At 36.7% G+C, this 19185-nt stretch overlaps 1 pseudogene; it reads left to right on the forward strand.

Moving 5' to 3' along the window:
* The first annotated feature begins 2103 nt into the window (after nt 1-2103).
* On the forward strand, nt 2104-18216 carry LOC135596105 (COP9 signalosome complex subunit 3-like; annotated as a pseudogene).
* The last annotated feature ends 969 nt before the right edge of the window (nt 18217-19185 follow it).

The following is a 19185-nucleotide window of genomic DNA, read 5'->3' on the forward strand; positions in this document are numbered from 1 at the left end:
TCTCCCTTCCTTCGCCTCTTCCCTCTCGTCGTTAGATGGGCAAGCCTGCTACTCCAACGTCGACGTCGAAGGCGATGTTATCGGCAAACTTCGCAATGTGAAATCCATCGATTCCTACGCTGGTGACCCTCTCCCGGCCCTCTTCCCTGTTGTTGTTGTCGCTCTATGAACTCTCAATTGGACTCTCGTCTAGTAAGTTAGATTCTCGGAGGCGACGGCCTCGCACGGCTTCCCGCACGCATTGGAAGCTTTTACGATGCTCATGGGGGTGTTCTCGTTGGGGGGAATGCAATGGGAGGTCAGGTGCTTGCTTGTGGGCGTTTTGGGCTTTTGTAGGGATGCAGACTACATCTTGATCGGGTTGCTGCCTACATTGGTTGAGCTCTCTCGAGGTGCCCTGAACTTGTTACAGGTGTACGGAGCTGCTGTCCAGGTTCTGACGGAGCACTTGCTAGTCGAAGATGCATTGGAGACCTATTATGAGGCCAGGAGAATGAGACTTCAAATTAAGGTTCGCTTATCTAATCTCTTGCTCTACTCACGACTTTCGCTCATAAACCATTCTTTGCATTGATTCAAGATTGGTATCCTTGACAGGAGCACCATCTTGCGGGGGCATGATAGAAGATAAGATTTCCCCAACTATATGAGAAAATCTCTCTATTCTATTGTCCTCTATTCTATTGTCCTCAATAGAATAGAGAGATTTTCTCATATAGTTGGGGAAATCTTATCTTCTATCATGCCCCCGCAAGATGGTGCTCCTGTCAAGGATACCAATCTTAAATCAATGCAAAGAATGGTTTACGAGCGAAAGTCGTGAGTAGAGCAAGAGCAAATCGATGCTGCTACTGTGATTGCTGTTGCTGTGAGGGCACAAGCATTCCTTTCGTTCCTCTTAAGTTCGTCGATTGTTGGCAGATCAACGAAGACTATCGTGGTGAGGAAGATGAGGATTAACCATGGAGCCTCTTAGGAATTTGGTTGTAGCGGTATTGGTCGCTGGCCGAAGGCAAGGGCGAAGCTTTGCTTTTCTCAGCGGCGTTGGTCGTTGGCCGGCCGAAGGCAAGAGCGAAGCTTCACTTTTTTCACTACTCTGATACCACGATGAAAATAATAGAAGATAAGAATAATTATTGAAGAAGCTTTATTGAAGAAGCTTTACTGAAAAAGTGAAAAAGTTTAAATATAACTTATACAGATTAGAAGGAAGGATTTTCCTCGAAAGATTTTCCTCAACAGAATAGAGAGATTTTCTCAGTTGAGAAATTTTATTTTCTGACTTATTCTTTTTTGCTGTTAGGGATTTGATCATAATGTGTTTTGATCATAATGTATTGATCCCTTATCAACCCGAACACTCGAGACATTAATCTATTTCAAAAAGATGCTCATAAATCTCCAAGGAAAGTCCTATGAATGGACTCCTAATTCTCTTAGTAACTCTTTGGCCTAGTTTAAGTGTCGGATCATACTTTGTTAAGGTGAGAGTGTCCGATATGATTCTTTTGATACATTCTTCTAGCATTCAAGTTATTCGATATGAAGAGTGATTTAGATCTAACCATGATTCTTTCATAAATAGATGTAAAATCGAGAATGTTAAATCGCATAATAAGATCATACAATAATTATGTTAGCGGTATGTTCAACAAGATCTCTCTAATGTTCAAGTTAACGAGTGATCTCTAAACTTTGGTTAAAGAGTGATCATTCCTAATGGCGTACTTTTAATAAACAGTGGATGACCATGGGACTCGATGAAGTAGATAAATATTAGGACAGTTATGCGTATTCCTTAATCATGAATTCTTCGAATCTAAAAATCATATAACTTTCAATTACGACTATTCACTTTTCCCCGCCACGTGGCAGTGGACTAAGCCCACATGACATGATCCAAAGTGTCGCCAACTTGCCATGTGTCTTATTCAATAATAATTATATATTATTTTATAGAAAAAAGGACCAAACCGAATTTGACCGGTTTGTTAGGTCAGTTCGGTTCGCAGTTACGTTTCGAGACCGACTCTGCTTAGTCCGGTCACTAAACACGTGCTATGTTTGGTGATCTCCCCAACTCGAACCGGACCGTCTCATGAATCGGTCCCGTAAGACTGTAACGCGCGCTCTCTCTCGCGAAGGATTTTTTGTCGATGGGGCAGGTACGGATGGAGTCGGTGAAGGCGGTGGTGGCGCACATCCAGGCGCTGTCGGGAAGCCACGAGGAGGTCGCCGACCTCCATTCCCTCCTCAAGCAATCGGAGGGCGCACTCCGCTCCCGGGCCGCCCGCCTCGGCCCGTTCCTCCATCAGCTTGACCCCTCCGCCCACACTCTCGGTTACCTCTTCCTGTTGTAAGCACTGAGAGCCTCACCAATCCTCTCCATCAGTTTCTTGCCTTGCCGTTTGGTTTGGTTTGGTTGTTGCGCTACACGTCTGATTAAGATGTTTTTTGGCTCAGTTTGGTCAAGCGGAAAGCACTGTTGTGTATCTTGAAGCATTGCTGTAAATTCTTACTTGTTTATAAGGGCCTTGCCATTGCGATAATTAATGGGATTATGAGTTGATTGGGCACACAGACTGGATCGAGGAATTTCTCCTTCTATCATTATATTTCATACATGAGTTAATGCATCCTCCAACTTCAAAGAAAAAATAAAGAATGATCTTCTTTATCATAAAAAATTATTGATTATCATAGTGTATAAGATGTGGGAAGGGCCTCAAAGGATGTCAATGCCGCAAGAAAAGGCTGTGATGCGCTCAACAATATAAGTGGAAGATGAAAAAATTTAAAGGTTGTCGTGATTTTGATGGATGGATAATGCTAGATCACGATGATGTTTCAAAAGGGAGACAAGTGTTGATGGGTTACACTGTATAGTAATTTAGTTGGTTAAGTTTGCTAACTCTTTCAGTTGCTGTCGTGGTTTAGTTTTAAATTGACTAATGTACTACCTTGAGTTTTGTGTTTGAGAGTTTATAAGATGGGTGCTTCAATTTATGACAACTGAATCAAATCATTTGTATCCCATCGTTTTCAGCTTTCCTGAGTTTTCCTAGTGCTGACATCCTCTTTCACTTGATGAAAAAGTTTATATTCACTGTTTGTCATGTTTGGCTTGACAGGGAGGCTTACTCATCTAGGCCAATTTCAAGGGAGCAAGATGAAAAATTTCTTCCGTTTATAGTAGGATTTATTAACTCATGCTCGGCAGAACAGATACGTTTGGCACCTGAAAAATGTATGATTTGTGATGGTCTTATTGCCAGCCAGCTGATTATTATATTATTATTAGTTTTGGTGCTTTCTTCATTATAGATGGTTAGATATGTCTAATGCACTATTTATTTTTTGTATGCAGTTATTTCTGTTTGCAAGAGTTTTAAGGATCAGGTTATGCAACTTCAAGTTCCCATACGGGGAATAACTCCCTTGCGAACAGCTATTCGTAAACTTCAGACCTCCTCAGAGCAGTTGACAACTTTACATTCAGATTATCTTCTTCTCTGTCTGCGAGCAAAGTTCTATAAAGCTGGACTAAGTATTTTGGATGATGATATATTTGAGGTTGATCAGCCGAGGGACCACTTCCTCTATTGCTATTATGGGTCAGTGCCATATAATACTTGTGTTTATAGGCTATGTCTTTGTTTCTCAGTAAGTTCTGATAGTAAAATGAATAAAGCTTAACTACTTGTTCTGGTTACTGACAGTTAGTTACATATTGCAGTCTGGATCCATGTTTGACTTACTAATTTCATAAGGAACATGATGGCCTGAAAGTTTAATTTAGAGGAAATGACTTCAGATCTCCATGTCACAGTCTAAAATTAATAGATGTTGACAGCTAGTTAGCATCCTATCTATGGTGTAATGATACAAGTCATGCGAGGATGGTTTCATTGTATAATATATTCTCCTTTTATCATTAATTTGATTCTTCTCATGTTTGCTTTATAATTTAAACCCCAGAATTATACAGAACAACAATGATAAGCAGTAAACCAATTTTTTGGGTTTTAATCTGAGGAATTTGATGAAAAAATTGAGATGATGTCCTCATTATTTATTAATGAATTATTCAAATTTTAACCCCAAAATTAAGCTGTTTGCTATGTATTTTCTTTGTATCATATGTGTGTAATTATGGATACAGAACTTAGTAGCATTTTAATATCCATATCCCAATCTGTAACCACTATTAAATGTGGATGCAAATACAGTTTTTCCAATATTTGATCTGTTTCCACTCCTACAAAAGACTGTTAGGTACTACCACAGGTTATTTGTTGACGTGTGTCAGGTTGTTCTATACTTGAAAATTAGTGGTAGATTTGGCTTCTGATTATTCTGGATGTTTTCTGCCCTCAGATTATTTCTTCAAGTTAACAGTAGTCCATACTGAATTTTCCTTCTCATTATTCTAATTTAGGTGCATGGACATGTCATACAACAATAGTATTGAGTCATTATGTCCCCACTATTTAGGGTCAGCTTGGTAGATGTTCTTTGCCATTTGGTTGTGTAATGCAATAACTTTAGTAATTCAAAGGCCAATTATATCTCTTTTTATTATTTTAATTCTTGTTAGGGCTACACTACCTTTCATTACATTATTGATTCTAATCAACTACAACAACAACTAGGTTCGTAATTTCGTATCGTACCGGAGTATCGAGTTCAACTCAGTACGATACAGTACGAGTATACCGAGCGGTATGTCCAAGTGTATTGCTCGGTATATATATATATATACACAAATATATATACACACACACACGAAGTTTCTTCTACTTGGTTTCTTCTCCCCACGAAGTCTCAACGGTTTCCTCTGCTCGGTCTCTTCTCCCTGTGAAGCCTCGGCGACGTCGCTGAGGTTTCTTCTCCCCATGCGGGTGAGGAAAAGTCGCTGATGACGCCTCGCAGACGAGGAGGAGACGACATATCATCTGTGGCGTCTTGCAATGGAGGGTGGCAACGGATCGGGATCGTCGAGGGAGAGTAGCGTCGGATCTCCAGGTTCTCCCTTTTCTTCTCCCTCTTCTTCCTTCGATCGTCATCGACCGATTTCGGGTGGTAATGGGGTGGAAACAGCCCCAATCGACGGTATCGTCCGACAGCGAGTGGTCCGCATACCGGTTTGCTGGCAAACTGGTACGTACTGCCCGGTACGAGTGGTATCATTCGAAATTAAAAACCTTGACAACAACAACAAAGTTGTAAGTCCTAATTATTTGGGGTTGGCTACATGGATCTTTTGCTACCATTAAGATATATAAAAATCCATATGTTTATTTAAGTTCAGAGTACTTAAATATGTATTTATAATTTTTATTAAAGTATTTTTATATCTTTTTCTACCTCTCCTCGTATATTGGCATTAATCATTTTACCTCTTTTGACTATCGTATTCGGAGGTCATCAAGCATATGCTTATATCTTGTTAAATGATTTTCTCTTATCATATCCTCTATCAAAGTGATACCTAGTTGTTCACGAATAAAAATATATATTTTTTTTATATTTCCTAGTAACACCATATATTCATCTCGACATTCTCATTTCAGCAACATAAAATTTTTGTATATGTTGTTTCTTAACTTTTCAACACTTATATTCATAAAATATTATTGGTCTCACAATTATCTTATTTTTTTTTTAATCTCAAAGTTATTCAATGATCATATAAGACTCATGATGTCCCTTGCCATTTTAACTTTCTTGTTTTTACTCTATGAATAATATCTTCGTCGATCTCTTCATCTTGTCGAATAATTAATTCAAGACACCTAATGTTTTTACTTAAAGAGACTTCTTGTCCATCTAATTTAACTATATTCTCCTGGCTATTTCAAGAATCACTAAAATTATATTTTATATATTTTGTTTTAGTTCTACTTAATCTAAAACCCTTAGTTTCTAAGGCTTGCCTCTATAGTTTAAGTTTATAATTAATTTTATTTAGACTCTCATCAACTAAGACAATATCATCAACAAATAACATACACCAGGAAGATCTTTCATGTTAGTGACTAGATCACAATATTTGCAGCTTTTTTTTATAAATAACATAGCTATCATATAAGTAACATAGCTCAAGTTGTAATTATGTAAGGGAGGTCTATCATGTAAGTAATATAGCTCAAGTTTGTAATTAATTCCACATATACTCTTATCAACTAAGACAACTTTACCAGCAAATAACAGACACTACTTAGGGAGGTTTATCATGTGAGTAACTAGATCACAATATTCCAAAATAAGGTTTATCATGTAACATGTACCTTTAGTTGATCCTAATTAACCAACAATGCTTAATCACAATGTTTGTAGCTTCTCTTTGAACTTGTCCTTGTCCTCTTAGATGATTTTCTATTTTACTTTTATTGAGGCAACACCTAATTGTTCTTGAATTAAAAAACAATGATCGCACAAATCCCTGATGACTCTCTCTAGGTTAACAACCCAATGTTTACTCTGGATAATGTCCTTATTAATCTATTCTTTTTTTTTTGGAATAATATATAAAGAATTTCTAGTCCATTTGTCATAATGGCAACCTCATTTCTTAGTATTTATAAAAGTGATTTTTTGACTATTTTAATTAATATTGTAATAGGGGAATGATAAATATTGGATTAAAGCGTTTTCGGAAAGCTTTGGGGTGTCTTCATAATGTATGTAGATGGTACACATAACTTGATATTAAATTTTCTTTTACACAAGTTTTGCTGAGTGATGTTCTTTTACCAGGTTGTTACTGCACCAATGGATGCTTTGATTGTGATAGCTGTTGAAGCATATAAAAAGTACATTCTGGTTTCACTTATCCTTAATGGACAGGTGTGCTTGTAGTATTTCATGATTTTCCTGAGCCAGTGGTAGAAAGTTTCAGTGAGTTTGTCGAAATATTTTTATATTAGATTAAACATGGGATTTCTAGATGGCTTTGATCTTTAGCAGATCTTTTACGTTTATACTAGGATACTGTTGAATATGTTTTGTACATGGTGGCCATCACTTGGTTTGTCTTTCAACTGTTATAGTATCTGGAAGCAACTGAAACCACTACATGTGGTTGAAGTGAATATTAAAGCATGATGATTTTTGTTCTGCAACTGTGTACATGAAACTGATATATAAAAAGTTTTTTTTCCTGTTTCTACATCATTCTCTTTGCTTTATGTCATATAGAGTTCTCATCCGTGGAATAACATTTCTAAAACAAATACTATCACAAATGAAAGCTAAACTTGTATAACTGGAACGAAAAGAAATTTGCTTCTATAAAAAGAAAAATTATTTTACTGATGTATGCATGGTTAAAGCAGATATACTAAGGTATTTTGGGTGTTTGCAAAATTGATCAACATAAATTAACTATGGTTTTTTTGTTCTCTTAGAGGAAGTCCTAGCTGGTTTTAGCAGATGAGATGAAAACTTTATTTTCAGTGATTTGATTCATCCATTGGAGAATTTGATTATTTTGTAAATATAGAATGCGGACATGTGATTTGTAATCGAATTTGCAGTTCTGTTACCTTTTTAATACAAGAGGTCTACTATAGCTATTTCTAAATTTATATACACAGTTGTTATGTCAGCCATGCTTTTTGAGTGTTGGGTGTTTAGAACGCAACATGTATAAAGAGTTTGTATAATGTTGACGTTGATGTATGGAGTTGATAGAAAATATTAAAAATAAAATGTTTTAATTCATAAATAATTAGGCCTAGTTCATTCCGCTTTCTGATAGTTATTTTAGTGATTAAAATAATCACATCATCATGTGAGACACATAGAATTGGTTGTGTGAGGAGAGTAAAAGAGGCTTAAGAGGGCTTTATTTAAAACTACAGATAGAGATTTGAATGCTTGAGTTATCCGATGACATTGCCATGTATAAAGCCTAATGACAGGAAAAGATATATATTATTCCAGATGGTTGGAGCATTATGGTTTGGTGGTCTTGTTTCCGTTTGTTTCTAAATTTACATCATTTTAGTTTTTTATTATTTTCTTCATAAAAAGGTTTTAGGTTGTAACAGTCAATATTTGTGTTACATGAAGTAATAGGAGATCTGGATTCTCTTCAATATTTATTTGTTTTAAGATTGTTATTAGGCTATGATATATCTATTTTATTTTTTCATTAGGTCAGTGCAAACTGTTATGAATATGCTACATATATGGACCATAACTTTCTGATAGAACATATACTCAACTGGTTTTTTTATCAAGATATGACAACCCATGAAGAAATATTGAGACACAGAATTCTTTAGAATTTTCATAGTTGACAAGCAACAGTGCTAGGGCCCTAAAAATTAGAAGGGATGTGAGAGGGAAGAGGCTTACTAAAGTCCTGTGAGTTCTTGTATTCCTCATAGTCTGATTAATTGTTCATATTACAAATATCAATGTTTTGCTTCATTTTGCCTATGGTGGCAAAAGGCACTGCTGAATTTAAACTAGTCTTAACTCTTGAGGTTACTCTGACAATTTAGAGTCAGAACTCAATAGATGTGGCTATATATAGTTACTTTTGTATGTGATTTTGAAGCATGAAAGACGAGGAACTGATCTTTGAAGGTTCTTTTGTTACCATCCAAGAAATCAGCTACCAGGTTGAAGGTTAAGTTATGCTGGATTTTGAAATTTTATTTGCTATATTGTAAGTTACGCAGGATTTTAAAATTTTATTTGCTATATTGTTAAATCATTCAGCATATCTGGCTTCTACCAGTATGTTATGGAAGTATTGTTTTGCGCACTATGGTTCATCTGGCTTCCAGCTGTGACAGATGTCATTGGTTTCTAGACCTTCATTGTGTTCATTATAAGATGTTTCTTTAGAAAATGATTTTCTTTTACATTGTTTTGTTTTATGTTTCTCCAAAAGATTTCTAGCTTCTATGCTGCTACAGTGTCCAATAATGTTAGTGCTTGACTTAACAACAATTAGTGTGTGATGATATCTATTAATTGTTTGATGTGATTTTTTTTTTCCAGTTTTTCAACCATTTGTTTTCCTTAAGTAGTATTTTGATCAACTCACAAGTCTAAATGTTGATTCATTTATCATTTTTCTTGATGTGTCAAACTGTAACCACCCCTTTCTGAGGCCAAGATTCCTAACACTTCTACCGCAACATATTGTTTATTGCTAGTTTGTCACTTAATTTTATTTGGCTTGGTTCCTTGTACGCTTATGTTTCCCATGGCATTTTAGTTTTAGTTATTGACATTTGTCAAAATATAACTGCTTAAATTTGTAAAGAAATATATTTCATTTTTGAATGTATGCAACTTGAAATAATGAGCTGGTCAATGCAATTCAACTTGCAATTCTTATATTTATTGTGCTTGGCTTTGTGCTTGCCCACATGTAGCAACTGAATGTCTTACCTACTTGTAGCTTTGTATTCATAGTGATGTTTAATCCCTAAATATTTGTGAATTATTTTGAATTAATTACAGAGTTAGGTTTTCTACTTTTGATGTACATTAAATTGTGGAATGTTTGGACTTTGGACCTCGATATACGTAAAATTTCCTGTCATATAATCTTGGAGATACTAGGTTGTAGATCCTGTATACTTGGTTATGACTTTATGGAAACCTTCATAGTTCATACCATGAATATGACACTTTATTACTGTGTATATCAATAGTATATATTAAATTTTATGATACATGATGTGTTTCTTAACTACTAGGAGTTTTTGGAAGGGCATCCTGTACTTTTCATACTAAAAAGTAAAAATTAAAGAATGCAATTTTGGATATTGGACCCATATCAGTCCCTGACTGGACCAATACAGGCCTGATCCATGCCGGTGTACTAAGGACACAGTACACTCACATGTGCCATGGTACCATTTTACTGGTGGGGGTGGAAGGGAGGGAAGAAGGATGTAGGAGAATACTAGGCAGAGGAGGAGATGGAGGAGGGGGAGGGGAGGAACAGGAAGAAAAATACTGGTCTGACGACAGTGGGCTGAGGTGGTCTGGCGATGGAGAGAGGAGCTAAGAGGGTGACGTAGGTGGTAACAGCAGGGCTGGGGGCTGCTCGTGAGCCCTAAAAGCTCCGTTGCTGCTTTGATAAAACACAAAAACTGAGCAGCTGTTGCTTAAAAGAAAAGGATCAGACCGTTCAAATGAAGGTGGACCACATCCTAGTTGATGCCCGACTGGTAAATACCTATCGGTATAGACCAGGTTAGGTGAAATTGAAGTCCTTGCTAAAAATGTCCTAGTTAAAGTTTGCTTATTGATTAGTAATTTTAGGGGTATGGTCCCACAAAATAGTCAGGTGGGTGTATAAACAACAGCGATTTAATAAGCGTTAGGCGCCAAAAGGCGCCACGGTCCAAAAACGCTCGAGGCGCTAGGCGCTCGCCCGAGCGAAGTGAGACGCTAAAATATAAAAATATATAATATAATTAATAAATATAATTATTTAAAATTTTAAATAAAAATATGTTATTAAATTAAGAAAATCTAAGATACAAAATCATAATGTACACTTGCTATACTATATACAGTTAACAATAATTTCAAATAAATAAAAATTAATAGTATTAAAATCAAAATAATAGTGTTATACTATATATAGTTAACAGTATACAGTATATTGTTAACAGTATATAGTATACTGTTAACAGTATACTTTCGATTTCGAAAAAGGAGAAACGAAAGAGAGGAGAAAAGTGTAAGGGAAGACCGAGGGTGCTGAGAAAAGCGGGAGCGACAACGGTAGCGGCAACGACGAGTGACGACAGTGGCAGCGACAACGGTAGCAGCGAGCAGCGACAGAGGCAGCGACAACAGCGAGCAGCGGCTGCGGGAGCGGGAGCGACGAGCGGCAGTGGCAGTGAGAGTGGCGAGCGGCAACAGTGGCAGCGGCAGAAGCGAGCAGCGGGAGCAGCGAGCGGCGATAGTGACAGGGAGCAGCGTGAACGGCGAGCAGGGTTAGGGTTGGGGAAGTCGCGCTGATATCGGTGCTTTAGTTTGTTCGATTGAACCAACTAAAGCACTGAAGATCGAACCAGACCTAAACCGCTGGTTCGGTCGCCTGGTTTAACCCAAGCGCTCGCCCGAAGTGCCCGGTGCCTGGGCTCGGGCGAGCGCCTAGGCGGTGCCTCTTTGAAGCGCGCCGCCTGGAAATGAAGCGAGGCGCTTGGGCCTCGTCTCGCCTCACCTCGCCCGAGCGCCTTTTTAAATTACTGATAAACAAATAGTAAGTTTACTGGCCATATGCTTCTTAAAGACAACTTTGTATCAATATATGTGCAAGGAACCTTGGAAGAACATATATAACAAAATAACTGCCTTTGGTACACATGAACTCAATGAACATAAAGAATAAGATCAATGATGTGTATAATATTTGTTTGATAAAGTCAATTTGTTTTCCATTGGCTGTAGCAATCATAAGGACACCATAAGTTGATAAATTATCTTCACTAGAAAGCAAAGTGCTCTGATTTTTGTTGTTTTTGAAGTTGTTCAAGAATACACAATATGAAGTTTTGTATCATTCAAAAAGAGACTCTTAAAATGATAATAATTTGTGTAATTGTTTGCTCAATTTTGTAATTGTATTAAAGTATTTTTCCTCACAAATGTGCTTTTGCACTGTCAATTCTGACACATTAAAAAAGATGCTGAAATGCGTACAGATGTCATGCCTGATATCTGTTTGTTCCTAATCAAAGCTGTCAACATGTTGATCTTGAGTTGAATTCAAATTACCTTTGTCAGGTTCCACCATTCCCAAAATATACATCTTCAACTGCTCAAAGGAATTTGAAGAGACATACTCAGGTATTTATAAATTATGGTACCTAGAAAATTAAACCTTTTGTTTCACTATACTCCGACAGTTTTTTTTTTGCTTGCTTACAACTTCAATTTCTTGGATTTCATTGTCTTACATCTTTAATGTGTAAACAAATTTGGATTCTTAAAGTTACCTAGTAAGTTTCTATTGGAACCTATAACTTTCTGAGCTTGCTGATCAAGTAGGGTACTGAAAAAACAGATTATTGAGTTTGGAAAGTATGAATAAAGGTTCTAAGTGGTAGAAACTCAGAAGCTTTTTTACACAGAATATAAGTGTTTGAATGATCAGATATCATTATGTTAACTAGTAAAAGGAAAAAAGCCTTACAATTATGTCTACTTATATAGTAAAATTCTCATCTCTTATCTTGAACCAAGTAAACAAACATATGATCATAAGATGGAAACATATGAAAACATATCTCCAACTTTGTTCTTTTCCTAGTAATCATTACCCCATGCACTGTTTTATCGTTCATATCTTTTTCTGTATGTGCCATTTATATTGCCTGTAATGAAAAGTTTTACATTCATTGATATTCTTTGAATAGTTCCATCTAATCTTTTTCAGATTTCCTTTTGATTAAATCATCTAATCCTATTTGTGGAGCATAAGAATTTATGACAGTCAACATTTCTTCTCCTTGCACAAATTTTAATAATAAAATTCTATCGTTCATGTATTTACCTGTACCTATTTTTAAAAATCATTACTACAATAATAGTATAATACTTAATGCTTGCCAAGCTTCATCTTTGCTTATAGTATCAACTCCCTAGATTTTTCACTCACCCACTCAGTTTCCTCTAAGCAAACTATATTAGTTCTCCTTATCCATAACTTAAACCTCTTTCTTTTAAGTCTTCCTTATTCTGTATAGTTTATCTAATCCGATGGTTCTGAACTAATTACTTCTTTTATAGTAGCCCAAAATAGTTTGAGAACCCTTTTTTCACACCAAATCTAGTTGCTGATGTAATGAGTCATTTTTAGATGGTTTTTAGTCCACACTTTGTGCTTTTGGGTGATACCAGAAATGCATTTAGCCCCATACTGAAATCAGTTTAGATCTATGTTTATTAGATCTGATAACAATTATCGCTCACAGACAGTTCAAATCTATTCAAAAATAGATATGTGGACTTAGAATTCAATTAACTGCTGCTTTCCTTTTCATCTTTGAATGTTATGTGGTAATATATGTGCATATTTGCATCGGTTGTTATAGTAGCTGATTCGCATTTGTGAAATAGTGTTGTTTTAGTACATTCCTATAGAACATGTTAGCCAACTCTTATTCAGCATTTCGGGTGTTTTGCTGTTAGTGTAGCTGGTTATATCTCGATGGAATTGCTTGGTTGCTGCTGTTTTTGCAGCTTCACGAGGACCTTCTTGGCTGATCATCTTTATTAAGTTACGGATGTCTCCAGTTTCCATTTGTTTTGTTTCCAATTGACTACTTTCTAGCACAAAGATCATTTTCAAACTGGAATTTAGTGGTGAAATATGAAGCATAACTGCTGTTACAATCCTGTCAAGCTCTTTGGCAAAACCTGAAGTTGCTTGATTGTGATTTCCTTTTTGCAGATAATATTTATGATTATGTTCTTGCCTACTTGGATACTAGTTTCTCCATACCTTCTGCAGACCCACTAGTTACATTATATGCATCTTGGCTGTGAAGAATACTTGAAATGTTGCATGGTCAATGAACGCCACTTTAGTTTTCTTCAGAGTTGAGTACTTCACACTTCATGCTCTAAAGGGATCTTTCATTCTTGAGTCTGATTTTATTGGTTCCAATATGTTTTACTTTAAAGCAAGGATTTTAATTTCGAATGATACCGCCCATACCGGGTGGTACATACCAGTCCACCAGCAGATCGCGCCTCGTTATCGCCCGAAATCGATCGATAACGGTCGATTTTGACTGTCACCACCCGCTACTAGGCGGTATTAACTGTGGGAGAATAAAGAAGAGGACGAAGAAAAGGGAGAACCTGGAGATCCGGCGCCGCTCTCCCTCGACAATCCCGATCCGTCGCCGCCCTCCCTCGCGGCAGATGAGATGTCACCTCCTCCTCGTCTGAGGCGATGAGGCCTTGGCGTTGTCGGCGACTTCTCATCCGTGTAGGGATAAGAAGCCTCGATGGGGAGAAGAAACGAGATGACTCGACAACGCTGCCTCCCTTATATATATATATATATATATATATATATATATCGAGCGGTATGCTAAAGCGTACTATTTGGTATACTCGTATCGTACCGTATTGAGCTGAGATCGAATCTTTGGTATGGTACAAAATTACAATCCTTGCTTTAAAATACTTGTTTGATTATTATGTCCATATGCATGCACTAATATTCTGATATTGTCTATAATTATGTTCGGCGATGCTCGTGGATGATGCTGAAATGCATTTTGTGAGCTCGTTGCTATGGCTATAGTGCATCTAAGTTTAGCAACATTTTGTAAATTCTAAGTACTTGTGGATTTTCTTTTGGCAGCCATATATTGATCTGGCTGATTGCTATGCTACTGGGACATTTTCTGAATTAGAGGCTTGCATCCAGACAAACCTAGAAAATTTTCAATCTGTAAGTATCTTATTTATTTCTATGTTGTCTACCATTAGCTAATAGAGTTAGACAATCCTTCTACCTTGACCATCTCAAGTCTCAGTATATAATTTAGTAATCTAGTTATACACTATGCTGATCGTGAAGCTTTCTTGTTATAATTCAGTTTTTCTTTTGCTGTGTTTTACATATGTGATTTAAGATTTATTGGTTTTTTTATTTTGTTACCAGCATCAACATGCACTGTTATGGGCCACTTACACTGGCAATGCTTTCATAATAAGATGAATTCTCCCAGTGTGATCTCTGCTTCAATTTGACGTATATATCTTATTTTGCAGGACAGCAATGTTGGATTAGTGAAACAAGTTCTATCTTCTCTTTACAAGTGCAATATTCAAAGACTGACACAGACCTACTTGACTTTGTCACTGCAAGACATAGCAAATGCTTCCCAACTGAAGACCCCAAATGATGCTGAGATGCATGTACTTCAGATGGTATGTTTGGGCATTAATTGATTCTGTAACAAATAATAAGCATATTGGTGACTGCTCAGCAATGTTGTGTGTTTTTTCAGATTCAGGATGCAGAGATATCTGCTTCAATAAACCAAAAGGATGGAATGGTCAGTTTCCATGAGGATCCTGAGCAATATAAAATTTGTGGTATGATAGAGCCTATCGATTCTTTAATCCAAAGGTATTTGATGAACTCTTGACTTTATGTTTGAACTCTTTCCGTTGCCATGTTTACGATCATTACTTATTTGTTCATGGCCTTTGTACGTAGCAAACATGTTCCAAGACCTTAAACTGTGATGATTATAAATCTTTGATCTGAGATACAGATGATGGTTTTCAATATGTACCTTAATTCCTCTTTTGCTCCTTTTTTACTTTGGGTCCAAATACTCTGATGCTCATCATTCCCTCTACTCTTCTCTCTATTATTTTGATTTCAATTTTGGTCTTACTTCAAGCTTACTTTTGCCATGAGAACCAAAGAGAAATCTTTTTAGTTTCCAAGATCTACATGAACAGGGCAAAATGCCTGCATGGATTGCATATGCAAATGAATCAACTTACAGGCTCATTGTAATATAACTCACCACTTTATTGTACCTCAAGTTTTGATTGTTCCAAATAGTGTGATGCTCATCAGTCCCTCTACTCTTCTCTCTGTTATTTTGATCGCAGGTTTGGTCTTACTTCAAGCTTACTTTTTCCATGAGAAACCATATTCCTAAGACCTACATGAATAGGTTAAATCATCTTAGCTCACCAGTTGGTGCCTGCATGGATTGGATATGCGGGTGAAACAACTCTGTTGACAGGCTCATGATAGAACCCTTGCAGATTCTAAACTTGGGGTTGATCTCTTTAGGGGATCGGCCTCCTTGGAGCTCTATAGGGGTTTCTCCTTCCAAGTTGCTGCTCAAAGATCGTAGAAAAGATTCATCTATTGCTTATGAAAAGAGGTGGAATACCTGACTATTTATAGGGCTTCTAAACCCTAACTCCTAATAGGACTCTTACTTAAGACTCCTACTTCTAAACAACTCATAATAGGACTCCTACTCAAGACTCCTACTTCTAACCAACTCCTAATAGGACTCCTACTCAAGACTCCTATTCCTTTACAACTCCCTTTTCTTCTCTAAGAAATAACCTCCTAACCCTAGCCGGCCTCTTCACCTCTTTAATAGGGGTCGGCTTAGGTAGGTTTTACATGAATGTCCCTCTCAATTAGGACTCTCCTAGCTAGAGTCCTAACAGCTCATTATCCATTATTGCACCTCAAGTTTTAAAATTTTTGGAGTTGGCTGCATCATTACTTTTGTCAGTTCTGGTTAGCCTTTGATATTCATGACTAATCATTTGAGAGGATTAAGCACTCACTCATCAGTGAGATTGTTGATCTATCTGGAATGCAACATGTTGGTAGCTGTTATTAGTTTCCAGTGTCTACTTAGGACTTCAGTTCATGTTCATAGCATTTGAACTATAGCACACATCTCGCAATCAACAATTTGGTGGGAGTTTGGGTAAAATAAGCTACATTTTTCCTGCTAATGGAAAACATATTAGGAGAAATTATTATGGTATTTCTCTCATCTGCCTATGAGAAGTCAACAAATGACACATTTATCTGTTTAATCTGTAAATTGCTTTTGGTAATCCTGAAGCTTATAATATATATTGTAAGAAAATAAAATATTCTTTTATATGATGACCACTTTATGTGGTTGATATTGACACTATCAGAATGTATTTGAGTTGACATGCAGTATCTCACTGTTAAACCTAATGTAGCTATATTTGGGTAAGGTTAGGTCAAATCATTTGAAGGCTTAGGATTAAGCCATTAGCATCAGCTTGCTTGTACTTTCGTAGCTTTTCTTGTGATTTTCTTCAATTTCAGTTGAAATTGGTCTTTGGAAAAGAAATGTCCTACAAATTAATGATCACCTGACATTAGAATACGGGAGAAGAAACCACTCATCAAGTATTTAAATCAGAGTCTGACACTTGTTTCAGTAATCTGAGTGATTTTCCGACCTATATCGTTTAGTATCATTGAGTAAAATAATGGAAAAGATAAAAAATGAATGGTATTTGTACCGATACTAAGCCATATGTTGGTATTGGTGGACTTGGTCGGACTGGTTAGTACCACTCGTATTCCATGCCACTGATTACAACTATTTTGCGGCATGCAGTGGATACATCTTCCATAGCCAAAAGTGTAAATAAACATGGTCTCACAGTAATTTTTGTGCTTCCTCTGTTCCACATGCCATATATAACTGATCTGGTCTTCTGATTTTTAGTTGCCGCCTTGCCGGTATGTATTAGAAATCCTCTCATGTGTGATTTTGTGGTAGTTCAGTATCTCATATGCTGTGAATGGAACATATGCAGAAGAATACTGTGATGACTTGATTTTATCAAACCAAATTTTTTCTTGTGACAACGGTAAGTGCTTGCTTGACCTAGCCCGTGTCTCAACTAAATTTGTAAACTCTAGCAAGTGGAGTGCTTGGCTAATGAACCAGTTTTTCTATAGTCAGTAGGAAGAAAAGGTGAAAATCCATAGCTATCCTTGTTAGGCATCAACCCTTGTGCATCTTTCTATTGAATACGACATGTAGCAGTGCTTCACAGGTTGACAATGTAAGTGAGATTTAACATGGTTGCCATGTTTTATAGTTATATATGCCTTTAACACCTTGCACAGAGCTATTTAGGAGATAGAGAGGGTCCATGATGGTATTGATTCCCTTCGGTGCTTCATAATCTGTGGTGTTGATATTTCACGAGCTGAAACTAAAACAGATTATGTTGCTGTGTTACACAATCAGCACCAACTTTTTATACCTGAAGCACACAAGTTAAATCTAGTGTTTCATTGCTCACCTTTTCCTGAATGCAGGTTGATGGAGTTGTCAAAGAAGCTGAGTTCATTAGATGAGCAAATTTCATGTGATCTTGCACATTTGACAAGGGTGAGTTTCATAATTCGATTCCCTTTTTAACTCTCTGGTTGCTGATCGGATTTTTAATGATATACAGATTGGAAAAGAACGACCAAGATTAGACTGATGAGTTTTATTCAGTTCCTCATAAATTCCTGTGAAAGGGGATTGCAGCACATCATTCTCGGGAAAACTTAGTTAGCCTAGCTAACTAGCGAGCTCTCCACTGGAACAGGAAGGTCTCCTTTGCTGTATTAGCGAGTAAATCATTCTAGCTACAGGGGAAAAGAATGCTTTGAGATTGCCATCTCATCAGTCTATCCTGCATCAAATATGGGCAATTTTTTGTGTTTCTTCTCAGTCCACAAAAATCTCCTTTTTTTTTTTCCACAAGTTGGAAGAACCTGCGTTACTTTGTCATGCATTTTTCTGAAAAAGAGACAAAAATATATGTTCATTTCATACATCACCAAACAGATGCTGCTTGTTGATTCTTAAAGCGCACAGGCTTTTGTATGTTAATATTTATCGTTCCAAGTTTATAGGACGTCTCCCAAGAGATTGGTTTACAAATGATTAACAGAAGGACGATCTGATGCAAAGAGCTTCAAGATTTGAAAAAGGGTCAACAGAAGCTTTGCTTATGTCCTAAATTAGATATGGGCGAATTTCTGAAAAAAAACTTATTTTTGAAAAAAGTTTCAATCAGCATCTCAATTTTTAAAAAATTTTATAGTGTTTTTTTAAATTATAATATATTCTTTGTCGGTTATTATCTTTGCTAAGCATTGTCACCCTTGTTAGATCTCATTGGATCTATACATTTTGTCTTCACAATTCTCACTCATGGCATAGATGATCATTGGTTCTTGTTATCCTAATTCTTCTCTCCTTTACTCTTCATACTTGTCTTTATCTTTCTGATTGTAACCTCCTCTACTTATGTTTTTATCTTTGGTCGCTTGTGTTGTAAGTAAAGATGACAAAGGTAAAACATGCAAAGTCTAATGGGATAAAGGGGAGGGGAGTTAGGGTAGCGGAGGCTAATGATCATCTGTGTCATGGGTGAGAGAAAGGTGGGTGAGATGCACAAGGGAGTGTTTGCAATGACAAGATGCAAGAAGGCAAGGGTGATGGTGTAGGATAGAGACAAACTATGACGAGTTTGATGGAGACAAAAGTGAAATGATCTTTTCCACGCAAGAAGAGGAGTTCCGTGAGAATTTTTTTTAATTAAAAGTTTTATTTGGGGAGTTTGCCAATAAGATAT

Source organism: Musa acuminata, chromosome BXJ1-2 (genome assembly GCF_036884655.1).
Source record: "Musa acuminata AAA Group cultivar baxijiao chromosome BXJ1-2, Cavendish_Baxijiao_AAA, whole genome shotgun sequence".
Lineage (NCBI taxonomy): Eukaryota > Viridiplantae > Streptophyta > Magnoliopsida > Zingiberales > Musaceae > Musa > Musa acuminata.